Below are 18,015 nucleotides of genomic sequence, written 5' to 3'. Positions count from 1 at the left end.
AGAAGTCTCAAAGCTTCAAACCAAATTTAGGGCCACTGAAGCTTCAGTCAGGCAATGAAAGATGACAGAACATTTTTTTATGCAACAAATCTTTGCAATTATGTGCAGAGAATATCAATTTAAGCTTGATATATTTAGAGAAAATTTTCAAATCTTAGAAGAGGCCAACCAAGAAAATGTACTATAACTTCAAATAGCTGATAAGAAGCTCTCCAGAAAGAAAGAGACTGTTATGTTAAAATTGGCTCATATTAATATTCATGGGTCAGGATTTGTTAGTAGATAAAAATGGCAGCTGGAGAACACAAAGGAAACGGATCAATAAACTGTGGAAACATCAGAGATCTTTCCAGCCCAATGAACTTCCTTTATATCCATCAATCTGCTAACTTTCTGTAGGCAAGCAGGAGAGAATGCAAGAGATAACAAGGTGTAGAGCTGGATGAACACAGCAGGCCAAGCAGCATCAGAGGAGCAGGAAGGCTGACGTTTCAGGCCTAGATCCTTCTTCAGAAATGGGGGAGGGGAAGGGGGTTCTGAAATAAATAGGGAGAGAGGGAGAGGCGGATAGAAGTTGGATAGAGGAGAAGATAGGTGGAGAGGAGACAGACAGGTCAAAGAGGCGGGGATAGAGCCAGTAAAGGTGAGTGTAGGTGGGGAGTTAGGGAGGAGATAGGTCAGTCCAGGGAGGACGGACAGGTCAAGGGGGTGGGATGAGGTTAGTAGGTAGGAGATGGGAGTGGGGCTTGAGGTGGGAGGCGGGGGTGAGCTGGGCTGGTTTTGGGATGCGGTAGGGGGAGGGGAGATTTTGAAGCTTGTGAAGTCCACATTGATACCATTGGGCTGCAGGGTTCCCAAGTGGAATGAGTTGCTGTTTCTGCAACCTTCGGGTGGCATCATTGTGGCACTGCAGGAGGCCCAGGATGGACATGTCGTCAGAGGAATGGGAGGGGAGTTGAAATGGTTCGCGACTGGAAGGTGCAGTTGTTTAGTGCGAACCGAGCGTAGGAGAGAATGCATACGTCCTACACATCCTCTGAGAAAAACAAGAATGCGGTTGGATATCAGATTTTGTGGGGTTGGGGAAATTGGAATAAAAATGTTGAAGGTTGAGCTTGGACTGGATTTGGCCAACATTTCAAGGATTTTATTAAAACAAGAAACTATTAATTCCAGCAGTAAATGCTGAATGTGACTCAGGAAATGACAGAGGCCACAATGGGACTACAACGTGTTCAGCATTCTATGTAACAAAGACTTCAGGAAATGAAATAAACAGAATTTTCAGATGCAAACCTCATCCCTGTACCTTCAAGTAATTTGGGTGCAAATGACCACATTATTTGTATTTCTGTATCATCATTGTATACTTGCTGCAAAATGAGAGGGAAGAGTAATATTGGACTTCCTGTGTAATTGAACAAATATTCAACCTCTTAGCTCTAACATTTTCTGCAGAAGGAATAGGAGCACACACAGCTTTAGTAAGACACCATTTCTGCAATAAAAATATGTTGCCTGAGACCATGAGACCTGCAATGATCTCATCTTACCAGGTTGTCCTACCTGAAGTCTCTGGCACTGACAACACCAAGGTTGGTCCCTTTACAGATCATGGGTGGATATCTGTATCCCTGGAGATTTAGCTCATGTGCTTGGCTTTATGAAATGCCACAAACTTACATGTGTAATCTGACCAGTCTGAGGAGCTGTCATTCTTCCACTCCTGTCAGAAATAAACAGTAGGCAGAATCCATTGAGCAATGTGGGTGCTTGTTGAATCTATGGCAAAATTGGATGTTAGTGGCCTGGCATGTGATAATGCTGGGAGCAACTCATGCCATATTTTATGTTTTGCATAAGTAACCAGTTGAGATTCTTGCTAGGCAGCAGTGAATTGCCAATTGTTAGGGATTATTGTGTGTTAAACACCTTATTAAAAGACCATGTCACCTTATTCCTATTTAATATTCATATTCATTTATCAAACTCAACATCAGGAAAATTTGACAAGGAAACCAGAGTGAGCACCTGGTGGACTCAGCTTGCCACTTGCTCTGAAGGCAGTCTATGTTGGAAATGGACACTGACATCTCAAAGTACAATCCACGGGAACCAGCCACATGCATTCAACATCTATGGACGTTGCATCTGACATGTGCCAGTCTCTAAGAAATTCCATGGCAAATTTCCAATCCACTTGCCATGTGCTTCTGCACTTCAATGCTGCACCTTTGCTGTACCAAGGACTATCATTGTAATGATGCAGTAATAAAGGACATTGCACACTCAAGGACATGCACTCAGCTCGTGATGGGACCAAGCTGCAACTCCAGGCTCTTCACTTTCTGTCATAGTGCTCACTCACTCTTAGCCTACCCGGATACTGACAGCATCCTGGCCTTATCTTGCCTTGCTTTCTTCAGCTTTGACCCCTTACCTTATATAGCAGGCTGCCTTACCTTGCCATTTAGTGCAGGCACAAGGGTAGTAACGTTGTCATAGTTGTCAGTAGGCCTCAGTCAAGTCAAAGGGGGCATCCGAGGGTATTCCAGCACAGCAAGTCATGGGCAGCCTCTGATACCACTTCAGGCCCTGTTTGGAGTAGTCAGAGTCAGGATACTTTGCTGATAAGGAGTGAAGAACTGAATTTTGGGCAGCCCATCACCCATATCAAATTTTCTGCCCTTTTATGGCATGCTTTCCTCATGGAAAGAGACAGGTAATACAGGAGATGAAAGTGAGTGCATGACTATTTCTATTGGTGTAAGTGAGGAGGCTGCACTGTGGACGTGCAACATTATTGGTATTGAGGGTTAGGATGAATGAGAGTAAATGGGTAAGATGTTGCAGGCAGTAGCAAGTGTGGTAAAGCATGAATCTTGGTAGGAAATAAGGGCAATAGCAGAGATGGAATGAATAAACCATCAAAGAGAAGATGATGGCATTAACACTGGCATAGTAGAGAAGTATACTGACGTCCATTCAACAGTGTTGGGCATTTCTCCAGTTGCTGAGACTGCTTTAAGCTAGGTGGCAACCTCGGACTGAGCTGGCATAAAGCAAAGTACTGTTTTATCACTGTTTACCATATTGGGGCAAGTGTCAACAACCGTGCAGGATGACATGTTGACTGACAGGGCCTGGCCTGATGCGAAATAAGCTTTTAGAGGTGGCATGGGTGCAAGAGATACTTGAACATTCCAGGAAAAATGCTGAGAAATCCCAAAGCATAGGTAATTAATTACATGATTTTGGTTAGATATGGCAAGACAACTTGATGGGCTTTGTGGCGACAAACCTGAAAAAAGTCATGATGCAACTTCAACTTTGCCAAAAGCACGCAAGACTAAGCCCTGTGCCCTTTTGTGATGGACTCAAAATGGGAGTTAGTGGTGTCTACTGCTGCCAACATCTTATAATTTGCACAGTCCTCACTACTTGTTACCATTTTATGATATTGACTATGACCTGAGATTTCTTGGGTAGATTCACAGCCATGTATCCTTCTTGCTGGTATTAGTCTAGGGCACTGATTCCATATTTTAAAAAAAAAAGTGCACACCTTAGCAGAAAATAGACTTTGTCTTTGTTAAACAGTAAAAGTTTATTGCATATTACTTAGTAATTATTTATGATAGATCTGCAATATATGATTTTTTTCTAAGAGAGTCATCAGGTTCACCCTAAGGGCAAGTGGATAATGCTCCTTTAGCCAAACGCTATTCACTCTAAGAACAATCACTGAAAGTTTACTGGAAATAGATAGCACCTCCCAGTTCTTTATAGAGATTTTCCAGTCAACCTGATCAGAGATGGCATTACAGATCTCTGTAGCAGGTAGGACTTGAACCCAGGACTCCTGGCTCAGAGCTTGGGAACTGCCACTGCACCACAAGAGCTCTCACAACAATTTGTATGTATTCCTGAAGATTGGAGCTAATCTTGTGATGTCAGCTAACACTTTCAGGAACGAACCACGTTATACAACATTTCTCCTGAAGTTTTATTCTGGTTATGTAACTCTTGATACAATCTTTCGAATAAGTAAGTAAATCTTCTCCCAAGTAGTTGATCTTATAAAGGATTGATGACTTGGTTGAGTTAAAAACTTGCTGTTTGAGGATGAAACATTCAGCTGCAACTCATTGCTATACAGCAATCTCAGTAGATCTTTGGTTTCTAGACTTTCCTTTGCAGAAAACTGATGTTTTCTGGCATCAGTGTTGGTGTTGATTTTCCTTTTTTTTCCCTTGGAGGATCTTCAGTTTCCTCAAATGGTGTCAGAGAAGATAGTTGTGTTTCAAAAGAAGTAGAATTCTCCTGTTGGTGAAGTAATGAGATATACCCGTATGTAAGCCTTCCATCCTTGCTCCAATTCTTTTGAATAAAATTGGCATCTTATCAGATTCAATCATGGACATCAAAGCTAATTCTGCTGTTTTGATACCACTTCTTCTGAACAGCTGAATTCTGTGTCAAGAGCTCACTTCTAGTCATTGTAGTGTCAAATTAATCTTGAGTGGAGTATTTTTCCTCTTAAATTCATCGACCAATCTTTTGAGACCTAAGAAGTCTTCCTCTTGTAAAGAAAAGAGGATTGGTCATTGAGTATTTGGCCTTTGACCTAGTTGAGTTTCTTCGACATGCAGTACAATTTTAAGACTAATGTGTGTTTCTGCTCAGGAATGAGAAGTGTTGTTTCTGATGATGTATGCTTTTTCCATATAGTATGGGTATTTGTATTTTAAAAGTGATCTCAGCATATTCTTGACCTTGAGTGGTGTCTGGCCTGCATACTGCAGTTCCCTCTCAGAAAGTTGTAGTTTCAATCTCCTCAACCCTGGAGTTTTTCAGATGATATAGTAACACTCACTCTGAGAGAAATTTGAAGTTAATCAGATGACCGTTAACCTATATGATTTGTTTCACCTCTCATTCAGATAAGTTATCTCTTATCCTTAGGAAAGATTGACTGATATTTTCCAAAGGTGATATATTAGCACGTGTGATCTATTGAAATTAATACTTGGTATTTTGGATTTTCTTCTATAATTGCTCATTACAACGTGTAAACCTTTTTGTGCGTGCTGTGGCATAACAATTGTTTCTGATTTTGACTTATACAACAGACTTTGAAATAATATTTTTTTAAAAATGAACGTATCTTTTATTTCTACCGGGGTCCAACTACCAGATAGGATCCACAACCTCTATGTGACAGCCTGATACACCCGATCCTATCACAGTCAATAAAGGACTGGACACAGACACCACTGGAAATAGGAGTGCTTCTTACATCTCCAAGGATGCAGACAGATCCTCCACAGTTTACAAGGCTCAGAGTAAGTCCATAACTTGACATACTGCATTGCCAGCTGGAGTTTCTGTACGTGTGAATATTGGATCAGTTAATTTGCAAGATTTGTGCTCCTGACAGGAACAGAAGTTCATATTTCTCTTCAGTTCAGAAGAGGAACTTGTGTCTGTCCAGATGGAGCCGTGTTTGTTCATCAGCATTGGGTTTGTGAACATCTTTAGACTTTTTGTTGTTTCTGGATTTATCTTCCCTATGAGAACAACTGACAGCCTCAAACAGCAATAAATCCTAGACATCACAGTTTTTATTGCCTATATGTTTCAAAGGAGATAGTTGAGCAAGTATAAATGACTTGTACCGTTAATATTGTGGATCATCAGGAATCAAGCAGACAAGATAGATCAAAAGTAACTCAATCAAACTTTAAGCTTCAGCATCACATCAGTGACATTTTGTTTCAAACTGGCAGTTAGGTTTAGGAGATAACAAGAGCTGGATGAACACAGCAGGCCAAGCAGCATCAGAGGAGCAGGAAAGCTGACATTTCGGGCCTGGACCCTCCTTCAGAAATGGGGGAGGGGAAGGGGAAGGGGAAGGGGGTTCTCAAATAAATAGGGAGAGAGGGGGAGATGCAGATGGATAGAGAAGATAGGTGGAGCGGAGACATATAAGTCAAAGAGGCAGGGATGGAGCCAGTAAAGGTGAGTGTAGGTGGGGAGTTAGGGAGGAGATAGGTCAGTCCAGGGTGGACAGACAGGTCGAGGGGGCAGGATGAGGCTAGTAGGTACGAAATGGGGGTGGGGCTTGAGGTGGGAGGTGGGGATAGGTGGGATGAAGGACAGGTTAGGGAGGCGGGACAAGCTGGGCTGGTTTTGGGATGCAGTAGGGGGAGGGGAGATTTTGAAACTTGTGAAGTCCACATTGATACCATTGGGCTGCAGGGTTCCCAAGCGGAATATGAGTTGCTGTTCCTGCAACCTTCGGGTGGCATCGTTGTGGCACTGTAGGAGGCCCAGGATGGACATGTCATCTGAGGAATGGGAGGGGGAGTTGAAATTGTTTGTGACTAGGAGGTGCAGTTGTTTAGTGCAAACCAAGCGTAGGTGTTCCGCAAAGCGGTCCCCAAGCCTCCGCTTGGTTTCCTCGATGTAGAGGCGGCCACAACGGGAACAGCGGATACAGTATACCACATTAGCAGAAGTGCAGGTGAACATCTGCTTGATATGGAATGTCTTTTTGGGGCCTGGGATGGGGGTGAGGGGGGAGGTGTAGGGGCAGGTGTAGCACTTCCTGCGGTTGCAAGGAAAAGTGCCGGGTGTGGTGGGGCTGGAGGGGAGTGTGGAGCTGACAAGGGAGTCCTGGAGAGAGTGGTCCCTCCGGAAAGCAGATAAGGGTGGGGAGGGAAAAATGTCTTTGGTGGTGGGGTTGGATTGCAGATGGCAGAAGTGTTGGAGGATGATGCGTTGAATCCGGAGGTTGGTGGGGTGGTACATGAGGACTATGGGGATTCTGTTTTGGTTGTTATTGTGGGGAGGGGGTTTGAGGGATGAGTTGCGGGAAATGCGGGAGACACAGTCGAGGGTGTTCTCGGCCACTGAGGGGGGGGAGGTTGCGGTCCTTGAAAAACGAGGACATCTGAGATGTACGGGAGTGGAATGCCTCATCCTGGGAGCAGATGCGGCAGAGGCGAAGGAATTGGGAATAGGGGATGGCATTTTTGCAGGAAGGTGGGTGGGAGGAGATGTCTTCTAGGTAGCTGTGGGAGTCGGTGGGCTTGAAATGGATATCAGTTTCCAGGTGGTTGCCAGAAATGGAAACAGAGAAGTCAAGGAAGGTGAGAGAGGTGTTAGAGATGGTCCAGGTGAACTTAAGGTTGGGGTGGAAGGTGTTGGTGAAGTGGATGAACTGTTTGAGCTCCTCCTGGGAGCACGAGGCGGCGCCGATACATTCATCAATGTAACGGAGGAAGAGGTGGGGTTTACGGTCAGTGTAGCTACGGAAGAGGGATTGTTCCACATAACCTACAAAGAGGCAGGCATAGCTTGGGCCCATGTGGCTACCCATGGCCACCCCCTTTCTCTGCAGGAAGTGGGAGAAGTTGGAGAACTGTAGGAAGTTAGGTTTAGGGATTATTTGTAATCAGTTGGAAAGTGTATCATTTATTCCTCAAAACTCTATGCAGACTCTCAAAAATTTAGATAAATGAAATGCTTCCAATAATGCTGAAGCTAAAAAAAATTGGTTAAATGCATTAAATTTCCTTAGACGTTGACAAAATGTTTTTGTCTCGTTCTGAAAAAGAAAATCACACCATTATATAAGACTCAGTGTAGGAGCAAATGTTAGCTTACTGTCTCTCCATGGCTGCTGTCCGAATTGCTGTGATCTCCAGCATTTGTTGTTTTCAGTATATAACCCAGTGTGTTGTGTGGTTTTAAGACTGACAATGTTTTGGGGAACTGAATTTCCTCAGAGGATCTCCCTTGAGATTGATATGTTGAGTGATCTTTAGTCATTCAATGGTTTAACAATTTCTTATCCAGCTTAGTTGTCAGAGATACTGTGGTCTTCGATGCGGATATGGGGATTCACTCATGCCTGTAAAGAATTTGGTTTCACCCTTAGCATCGGGGAAGACAAATGTCATGATAAAGATGTCGGTATCATCGTCACCTGGTGGTCCATTGCAAATGAGGATGATTCTCTCCCAATCTCAAAGTGAGTCCATAGGTGGCTGTACAGACGTATATGGCTTCTGCAGGTTCTGCAGGACTTGAGGCAGAAGGTGTTATAGGCAGGTTTGGGTGTGGTATTGATGTGGCAGTGCATTCCTGTTGCTGTTTTCACCTAGCTTCTGCTTTTTCCCAATGACAAGTCTGAAGGTGCTTGATGCCTTCCCAGAGGTTTCTTCTCCACTCTGGAGGATCTACAGCCAGTGATTCCCAGCTGTCTGTGGGAATACTGCACTTCACCAGTGAGGCCTTGAGGGTATCATTGAAGTGCTTTCTGTGTCCACCTGGACCTTGCCTGCTGTTTCGAAGCTGGGAATAGAGGATCTGCGTGGGGAGTCTCGTGACATGTTCATACATGAACACCTTCTGTAGGGTGAACTGCATAAAGGATCATAACCTCCTGGGTGCCCATACCCATATCACACGAACACCTGAAAGGAGATTCTAAAGGTGGTGGACAGAGAGCACAGAGACTATTGAATCACTCGCCTTCTTAGCCCACTGTCTTCCTCTGCAGCAAACATGGCAGAGATGCCATATGGGGGCAGCTCAGTGGTTAGCACTGCCACCTCACAGCGCCAGGGATCTGAGTTTGATTCCATCCTTAAGTGACTATGTGGAGTTTGCACATTACCCCCATATCTGCATGGGTTTCTTCTCTGTGGTCTGGTTTCCTGCCACAGTCCGAAGATGTGCAAGTTTTGTAGATAGGCCATGTTAAATTGCCCATAATGTCAAAGGTTTGCAGGCTGGGTAGATTAGCCATGAGAAATGCACAGTTACAGGGATAGGGTAGTAGCTTGGTTCTGGGTGGGATGTTCTTTCAAGGGTTGGTGTGGATTTGATGGGCTGAATTGCCTGCTTCCACACTATAGAGATTCTATGATTTCAGACTAAGCCACACCTTTTGATACATAAGGCAGAGTTGATCACCATGCCAGAAACAATCACCTTACAGAATGGAAGGCTGTGATGATCCAAGGACACTGACAAAGAAAACATGCAATATCACAATGGATCGCAACACAAGAAATCTCAATCAGTATTTCCTGTTGCTGAGATCCTCAAATGGATGACACCGGACTACAGGTACGATGATGTCACCTTCCAAAGTCTCAATTTTAATGTCCATCATATTTCAATGAAGTATTATCTTACTTCAAATATGCTTTGCAACCTATCTGCATTTCTAATTTTTTTTATGCACAGGAGGATCCTATTTCAGTCTGGGATGAAGTTCTGAATTCAATGATTAAAAGGGCTTGGAAATAGCTCTTAGCTCAATGTCATAGAGTCACACAGCACGGAAACAGAACCTTCGGTCCAAGCAGTCCATGCCAAACGTAATCCCAAACTAAATTAGTCCCACCTGGCCCATATCCCTCCAATCCTTCCCTATTCACATACCTATCCGAATGTCTTTTAAATGTTGGAATTGTACCCGTATCCACCACTTCCTCAGGACATTCATTCCACATGCGAACCACCCTCTGTGTAAGAAATTTTCCCCCCCTGTCTTTTTTAAATCTCTCTCCTCTCACATTAAAATTGTGCCCCCTATTCTTGAAATCCCTCATCCTAGGGAAAAGACAACTACTGTGTACACTATGTATACGTCTCATTATTTTATAAACTTCTATCAGGTCGTCTGTCAACCTCCTATGCTCCAGTGAAAAAAGTCCCAGCCTATTTAACCTTCCTTTATAACTCAAACCTTCCATACCCTATAACATCCTGGTAAATCTCTTCTGAACCCTCTCCAGCTTGACAATATCCTTCCTATAAATGGGAGACCAGAACTGGACACAATATTCCAGAAGGGTGCTCACCAATGGCCTGTACAACTTCAACATGACTTCCCAACTCCTATTCTCAAAGGACTGAGCAAAGAAGGCAAGCATGCCAAATTCCGTTTTAATCATCCTGTCTACATGTGACACAAACTTCAAAGGATTGTATCTTTGCAACTTTAGGTCCCTCTGTTTTACAACACTACCCAAGGCCCTACCATTTATTGTATAAACCCTACCCTTGTTTGTTGTACCAAAATGCAATACCTTGCATTTATTTAGATTGAACTCCATCTGCCATTTTTTAGCCCATTAACCCATTTGATCAAGATCCTTTTGTAATTTTAGAAAACCTTCTTCACAGTCTACTATGTCACCAATTTTGGTGTCACCGGCAAGCTTTCTAATCATACCTTCTATATTCTTATCCAAATAATTTATATAAATGACAAACAAAAGAGGACCCAGAACTGATCCCTGTGGATGGCTGCTGGTGACAGGCCTCCAATCCAAAAAGCAACCCTCCATCATCATTCTCTGTCTTCTGCCATTAAGCCAATTATGTATGTCTTGGAATTTGCTACTTAGGGGATTGCTTGCTTGTGACTTGGCATTATCTGGCTGTATAATGGCACAGAACACTTCTGGATGTTGTTATGAAAGTGGTAAGGAAGAAGTTCAACAAAGGCCTGTTTGGAAATCCAGAATATCCTTCAAGTGGAGAACTGTACATTCTGCTTGGCAAGATATAATAGATCACATCAGTGATGTCTCAAAAAGCCAACAGACAAAGAAGCAGATGAGAAGAAAACTATTAATAGTCTTAGGACATCTGCAAAGGTAAAGCCAGTTAATCTTTCACTATGCTGTGTAATAACCAAGTCATTGTAACCCAAAAACTGAGGTAAAGTGCTAATGTTTCATAAACTAATTCATAAATTGAAGGCATGGGAGAGAAAAAGAGGCTCTCCTGAATTATACACTTAGTAGCAGCCTTGCTGTGTTCTGCTTGTCTACATAATTGCCTAACTGCACTGCAGCATGGCAGGGCCCAGAAGAGATATATTGTGTATGGTACTGGTCACCAGGGCCTGGGCCTTTGTGGGGTCTCTGGGTTCAGCTAACACTGTTGCTCTATCCCTAAATACCCTCTCTCTGACTCCCCCGCACTTCTGTAACCAATCAGAGCAAATTTGCTCAGCATCTGAGAAGGAGAGAGAGAGATAGGATCTGTGAGGTGTATCTGCCTCATCTTCCTCCAATCACAGGCTTTGGGAGTTGCCAAAAGTCAGGTCCAGAGATTGCTGTCGCTTGGGTCATGGAATACTGCTTGCTGCTGAGTATAGGGTGGAAGGAGAAGGAGGATATAAGGAGGACAGGAAAGGAGGGGTCTGCAAGGTGGAGATTACAAAGAGGCTACAAGTGAGAGGCTGTAAGGATAGGGAAATGTTGAGGCTACAAGCAGGTGAAGGGGCAAGACGACTGAAGGGTCTGGTAGAAAGGAGGAGGTTGCTCGGAGTGGGGGGATGGAGGAGAAGACTAAATCGGGGGAGGGAGGAACTAGCAAAGAGGCAAAGCGAGGAGGCTGCAGGGGATGTAGAATTTGAATATTATGGTATCTAAGAAACAAATGATTTCCTTGTCTATTGTGGCTTTAAGTTTAACAGAGAGCTAATAATTGAGGATATGATGAGTTCTTCCATTTATGATTCTCCTTGAGTCCACATTTTGCACACATGAACACAAAAGAAGGTATTGTTCCTATGTATTTACATTGCCTCGTCAATGAGTTAGTGAGAATGAAAACATATCCCCTAAAATGAAACAGTAGCCTTCAAAACTAAAAGTTATGAAGAGAGTGAGAAAAGAAATGAAAGGGCTAAGTTCAAAGTAGTGGAGCTGTTTGCATAATCTGAACAACCAAGTTGTGTGCAATTGTCTGATAAAGTCACAGTTGTAACATTTATTAAACCTATACATTCAATGGTATTTATAAGTAGAGTCAAAGCAATTATGTTTTCCTGAATCTATATAGACTGTTCATTCCCTCTGTGACTCGTCCACTTCTGGGCACCAGGAGAAATTTACTCGAACCGCTCCAGGGATAAGGGATTACTGAGAAGCTGCTTTTATCATCTTTACAGCCAAGGAGTCCGAAGGGATTTGATGGAAATCAATGAAACAATGAAGGGTTTAGATTGAATAAATAGAAACTGTTGCCAAGGGCTGATGGATGAATAATCAGATGACCCAGATTTGACTTCATAAATTGTTAGACAAAAGAACCAAAGGTAACACAAAGAAGCATTTTTTTCCACAAAGAACAATTATGATTTGGAAAACACTCCCTCTCCGACATTGTGATGAATACGGTTTCAAATTAGTGCTTATACCAAAAGTGGATAAATACTACAGGGAATACAAAAAAAAGGAGACAGAACAGATGGTGAGAAAGGTGGTAAAAAAATTAAAGCCCTGCTTGATGGGCTGAATGACCTCCTTCTATTTTGCACTATTCTGATCTACAAGGCCCAGAATTTATCAGAAGGGTCCAATAGAAGCTTTGAGGATTGAAAGAAGATTCAGGATAAGGGGTCCAGAAAAGAGGAAGCTCCAGAGCTAATGATTCTTTTGCCTTGTCCAGTGGCATGCCAACCTGATACATATTTTTGCTATGTAAATATTATTTAAAACAATATCTTCCTATCTAATTTGAACGCAACTTCTCATCCACCAGCTTCCATGTCTAGATAATCAGCCTCTGCCATTTCTATCACCTCCAAGGTTATGCTAACACCAAACACATTTTTACCACTTATCCCCTTTCAACATTCCCTCAAGGAACAAGGGATCATTTCTCCACAACTAGTCTGATGACCCCAAAGCTCTGCATTTCATGCAGCATCTTTCCACGCAAGATCTGACATCTGCCCTTTTAACTTCTCCAAGAGCTTACCATTTAAGACCCTAATCTGTCATTCTGGATGAAATATTGATTTACTCATGAACTTTTAATTTGGTATACTATATTTGTTGCTCAAGGAGTTATATATACTACATTAGGGATGACCAAATTTAGCCCAAGTGACTGCCTTCAAAACCTCTCCATTCAGTCAACAAGTATGATGCCTGAACAGTATATAGTCTTCTGGATTTGACATTGAGCTCAACATCTTTAGATCATAACGTCTGTTCCAATTATTTTTTGGTTTTCTTTGCCCCTCTCCGTCTAGTTTCTCACTCATTTCAGATGCCAACATATTCATCAATTTGTCATTCACACCTCATCTGGACGTATTTTCCCCTTACTTATCCCAATAACATCACCATTGGCCTTGCACCATGAAGCATTTTGTCACTATCTCCATTGCTATCATAGCCTATCATAGATCTTCCTGTATTGTTCTACTGTTCAATTGTTCTGTGTTTGACTATGTTTTACAGTTGATGTTTGGTCTGTTTGATTGGTTATGCCTGTGTGTGGATTCAGAGAAAAGTGAAGCCTTGCAATGAGCTGCAAGTTAGAGCTAAAAACATGGGCTAGACATTTTAAAGCTCTACAAACAAATTATGCCAACCTTTTCAATGTCTTCCCCTTGCCATTCTCAAAACCCATTACATTTCTAACGGTTACCAGGTCTGGTAAAAAGTCATTGTCTCTATCCACAGCTGCTGCCAGACCTGCAGACTATTTTGAGCATCTTGTTTCATATTTCATTCCAGCTACCTCCCTCGCTTACTTCTATCATTGGTGGGACCATATAGAAAAGCAGTTAATGTGAATATGGAAGGCACAAGCCAACCACCAATAGGAAGCATAAGCATAAGCTACATTTACTTAAAACTTGTAACGTGCTTAATTTGATTGCACTCTGTTTCAGTCACATCCTGAATTTTTTTCATAGTGCTGTACAAGTTAACTGTACTATGTATCGCTGAATGTGCAAGTATGAAAAATTCTATTAATGTGTCAGTTAGGATTGGCATTTCGTTGACATCTTGTCTAAGCCTTACAATACCTGTAAAAGGCCTCAACAGAAATGTCTTCTGCCTCACTGTTAGGTCTTGTTTTACCCTGGCTGCAGGTGAGCCATTTCCTTTTCTTTCACCAAAGCCTCATTGTTAAAGTCTTTATGTATGGTATCAAGTACTGGAGTAAAATACTTTTGAAGATTGTGGCAATGCTTATTTGAAAGATGCCACAGATGGGTTTTTTAAGCTATTTTCAAGCACTATTTTTCTCTTTTGAGAAGGGATTGGGAGGTGCTGGATGAATCTCATGCTGATTAAGTGTTGAATAACATCACAAACACTTTCCATGGCTAATAAATCCTGGCTTGGGATTTAAATCCCAAACATCTGGCCCAGAGATAGAGTTTCTACCACAGCACCATAAGACCTCAATCTCTCAGATCCATTCAGCCAAATGATGGTGTTGAAGTTCCCTATGGTATGTTTCATAATAAGATTGGTGGCTGTGCAGACCTTGTATCTCTGCTTGGCTCCCCTTCATGGGTGTTTGATAATATGACAAAATAGAATTAAATAAGGTTGGCTCAGTCATCCTTGATATTGGCCCACTTTTTAAAATATCACAAATCCAAAGGAACTTCACATGAAGGTGCTATATCTGTTGCCTGAGAAACAGGCATTGCTCTATGTGGTACCATGAACTGACTGTCTGCTAACTGTTGACATTAAAAGCTAAGGTGTGCAAGACCAAGGTGTTACATGGGGCTTTGCAGGCTGTTGGGTGGAAATGTCAGGTGGGATCTTCAATTTTACAACGGAATGCAAACAATAGCCTTGGACTTGAGAAAATTGAGTGATTTGAAACATATTTCTTGAGTCATTGTATTACACTGCTGTACTTACAAGGCAAAATGTTATAGATATCATTCAGTTTCTTTTTAAAATGTTACCTGATAAATACATTTGTGAAGTTAAGATTGACTGATCATATTGATATCCGCAGTGATAATTGGAAATAATTCAGAAACATAATGGTTCAGCACTGTGGCATAGTTGACTACCACTAGCAATGATATCCCAGAATGATAATCTATTTGAAGGTTAGATTTAAACCGATAACAGAAGTTTCTCGCAGTCTTCTAACTGAAACAAAAAAAAAGTTTTCCTTAGATATCTAGGTCTATGGACTTTGGGATTATGTGAACTAAGCCACTCAGAGTAAAGTAGAGCCTGCACAGCATTCTGTAATCATCCTCTTCCTCTTCCAAATTAAACAAAGCTTGTTAGAATTTACCTTTCCAGATTAAAAATGCCCTAAAACCCAGGGTAAAACTTTCAAAACAGAACAAATTTGAAAATGTAAGTGCCTTGGAAACTCAAGTTAATTTTAGCTTTGTGGTGGCCCTGTTCTAAACTCTGACTCGTGTCAATCCAGAGCTTTCCTGATCCTGTAAATCTCTTCTGTGAGATTCATTGAGTTTAACAGCACATGCTCAAGTGACAAAACTACAGAAATGAATTATGTGCTGATTTCCATCTCAGCACCTGTATCAGGAACTGTAGTATTAGAAAGAAGACAGTTTAGTCTTGCTGAAAGGTTCCCAAGCAGAGCACGAAACCTGGCGTCACATTGATGGTTATTCTCAGCTCTCTGGAGAGTCAGTGGGAGATCGGTGCTGGCTCTTCAAGTGAAAGCCTGTCAAACCATACATCAATCAAGCATTACCCTTGGACTCTCAGGAAATAGGTGACTGATATGGGGCAGGTTATCAAAATGCTTTTTAATCTGAGGTGATGATCAGCCTGCAGCATCTTCACTATTGTGAAATTAAGGCATTCCAGGTGGGTATTGGATGATTATTTGAATAGAAATGGTAAGATGGGAAATGGGGAAAAGACTGAAGATTAGCACTAGGTAGTAGAACTACACATGAGAGGCACAATGAGTCAAGTGGCCCTCTTCTGTACCCTATGAATTCTGTACAACAGACCCTTCTGCAGCTTAGTTAATCTCATTGCTGATTGACTGAGGCTTTTGACTGGTCCTTAATTGCAACAGAGTGGAAAGACTAACCGTGGGCCTTTCTGTCCATTACTTAATGGTGGTGGGAAGGTGGCACACTACCTAATTACACATCTTTCTTGCCTCCAGGTTTTTCATCTCCAGGAGTAGACAATTTCCCCAAAGCTTGGAAAATGGGCAGAACAATCTTCATCCAGTTTCCCATCTCCTTCACAGGAAAGGTATTGTCATATTGCAAGAATCAAATGTTAAAAGCAGGAGTTTGGCAATTTAATAAGGCCAAACTAATCAAAGTAATGTCAGCAGCTAGATAAATTATGAGAGCACACATATTATGCAATAAGTTCTTACCACTTTCTTTAATCCCCCAGTGTGTAGAGAAATAGAGCTTTTCAAGACGTCCTTAAGCATATTATTATCTTTATTGTTATCCTGACTTCTGCTTTATTTTTTCACAGGTTTTCTGATAGATGTTCTGATGGTTATTAATGTGATACACCTCGATGAATAGATCTTATTTTACTCTTTTATCATGTCATGCACCCAGACAATTTCTTTGATCTAATAGATAATTTTCCTGATTACCTTGATTTCTATTTGATCTTTTGTCTTTTTTTTATCAGTGAAAGTGAATTTATTTTTGTATCAAATTGATACATCGGCAAAATCATCCCTTCAGGATGCTGTCTCAAATGTCTCCCACAGATTAATTTGTAATTTTGTCAAGCATTTTAGAGCATTTTAATCCATTTGGTTAACAAGTTTGAAACTATCAAGCGCAGTAATTCTTTTGACTGAAGCATAAGTAGGATTTACATGTGTAAGTGTTTGTCAGATGGTAACCCCGATATGCCATATCCTGCTTTTGTATTTTTAGGACACATTTGTGAAAAATGGATCTTCCACCCATCCATACAAGGCCAGCAATGAACAGAGGAGACATTGGATTGAGGAATCCTTTAAATATTGTCTTGGCCTTCAACTGTTCTGTTTTGGCATTACTGCCCTGGCATCCAGCAGAGCTGCTACCCACTCCTTGACTCAGCTGTGTTCAGGTCTTGCAATTCTGAGGTATTTTTCCCCTACTATTGTGCTGAAATAGCAAGACTCCTTGTAGTCCATTTCTATTCTCCACCACACCGCCTTTTTGTGAACCAGAAGAATAATTTTTCTGCTTTATTTGTAGTTTCTAGTTTCATGTGTATACATAGACTCCAAGAGGTCAGCAATACAAACAAACAAATTTATTTGTATTCTAAAAAATCACCGTGAATCGAGATCTGGTGTCTCTGTCTTCTTTGACATTAATTTCTACAGGTGGACTGCTGCCCGATCCACTAAAAGCCTTGTGTCCTTCCCAGCTTTGACCTTTTGGTCAAGTCAGAAACAAGGGGCATGGGTGGATTAAGCCAGAGGTTACTCCACAGTAGCTGTATAGGTTTCTTTGTGAAAATATTGGCTGAGTTCCTATGAGTAAAAGAATCAGAATGCACAATTATTTTGCACACATTTCTATGGAGACAGGCAGCCTGCAAAGTTTGTGTTTCCTGCCTGTCTGCATGATTGCAATGTGCAGCCCAGCATGAAATGTTTTGCTGACTGATTTGCGCTCAGTGAGATCCAATAACCTGCCTTCAGTTTTGGCAAAGTTCACTGATCCCTCTCATGTGGTTAAGCATCTCCAAAGTATTTCACCTACCCACCCCACCACCAAGGTCTCATATAGTTCAGGGCAATAAATCCTCATTGTTCACCCATCATTGATAAGATCTAGGTATCAGAGATGGCACCTCACCCACTACTACTCTATTAAACACTTATTAATGCTGCCTGTTTCCTGCCTCATATGCATTGCGAATGATAAAATCTGCCTCCAGCCATTGAGCAATTGGAGACATACCACTCAAACTCATTGCAACATGTTCACTGATCTTCTTCCTCTCTCTCACTGGACTGTAAGAAGTAAGAAGAACAATCAGGTAGAGACATATCTTCACTGGCTGGAAGAAATTGCATTTTGCATCTTGGGACCAACTGTGACTGGGATTGATGTTGCTATTATTAGAAAGAACATCTAGGATTTGTATGTTCTTGTCAAATTTACTACTTCGTCCTTATCTTACTGTCTGACATGAAGTGCCATCTGCAGATAGCATGACCATAGGCCTTTTGTTTTCC

The 18,015-nt window shown here is 41.8% G+C and overlaps 1 long non-coding RNA gene across 1 annotated transcript; it reads left to right on the top strand.

Moving 5' to 3' along the window:
• The first annotated feature begins 5,207 nt into the window (after positions 1–5,207).
• On the top strand, positions 5,208–16,902 carry LOC125484542. Its single transcript, XR_007263369.1, has 3 exons — positions 5,208–5,345; positions 15,967–16,058; positions 16,715–16,902. It is a non-coding gene; the product is annotated as an uncharacterized LOC125484542 (long non-coding RNA).
• Positions 16,903–18,015: the final 1,113 nt, after the last annotated feature.

Source organism: Rhincodon typus, chromosome 12 (assembly GCF_021869965.1).
Source record: "Rhincodon typus isolate 14 chromosome 12, sRhiTyp1.1, whole genome shotgun sequence".
NCBI classification, from domain to species: Eukaryota; Metazoa; Chordata; class Chondrichthyes; order Orectolobiformes; family Rhincodontidae; genus Rhincodon; species Rhincodon typus.
Note: the sequence above shows the minus strand (reverse complement) of the source record. Positions and strands in the feature narration are given on the sequence as shown.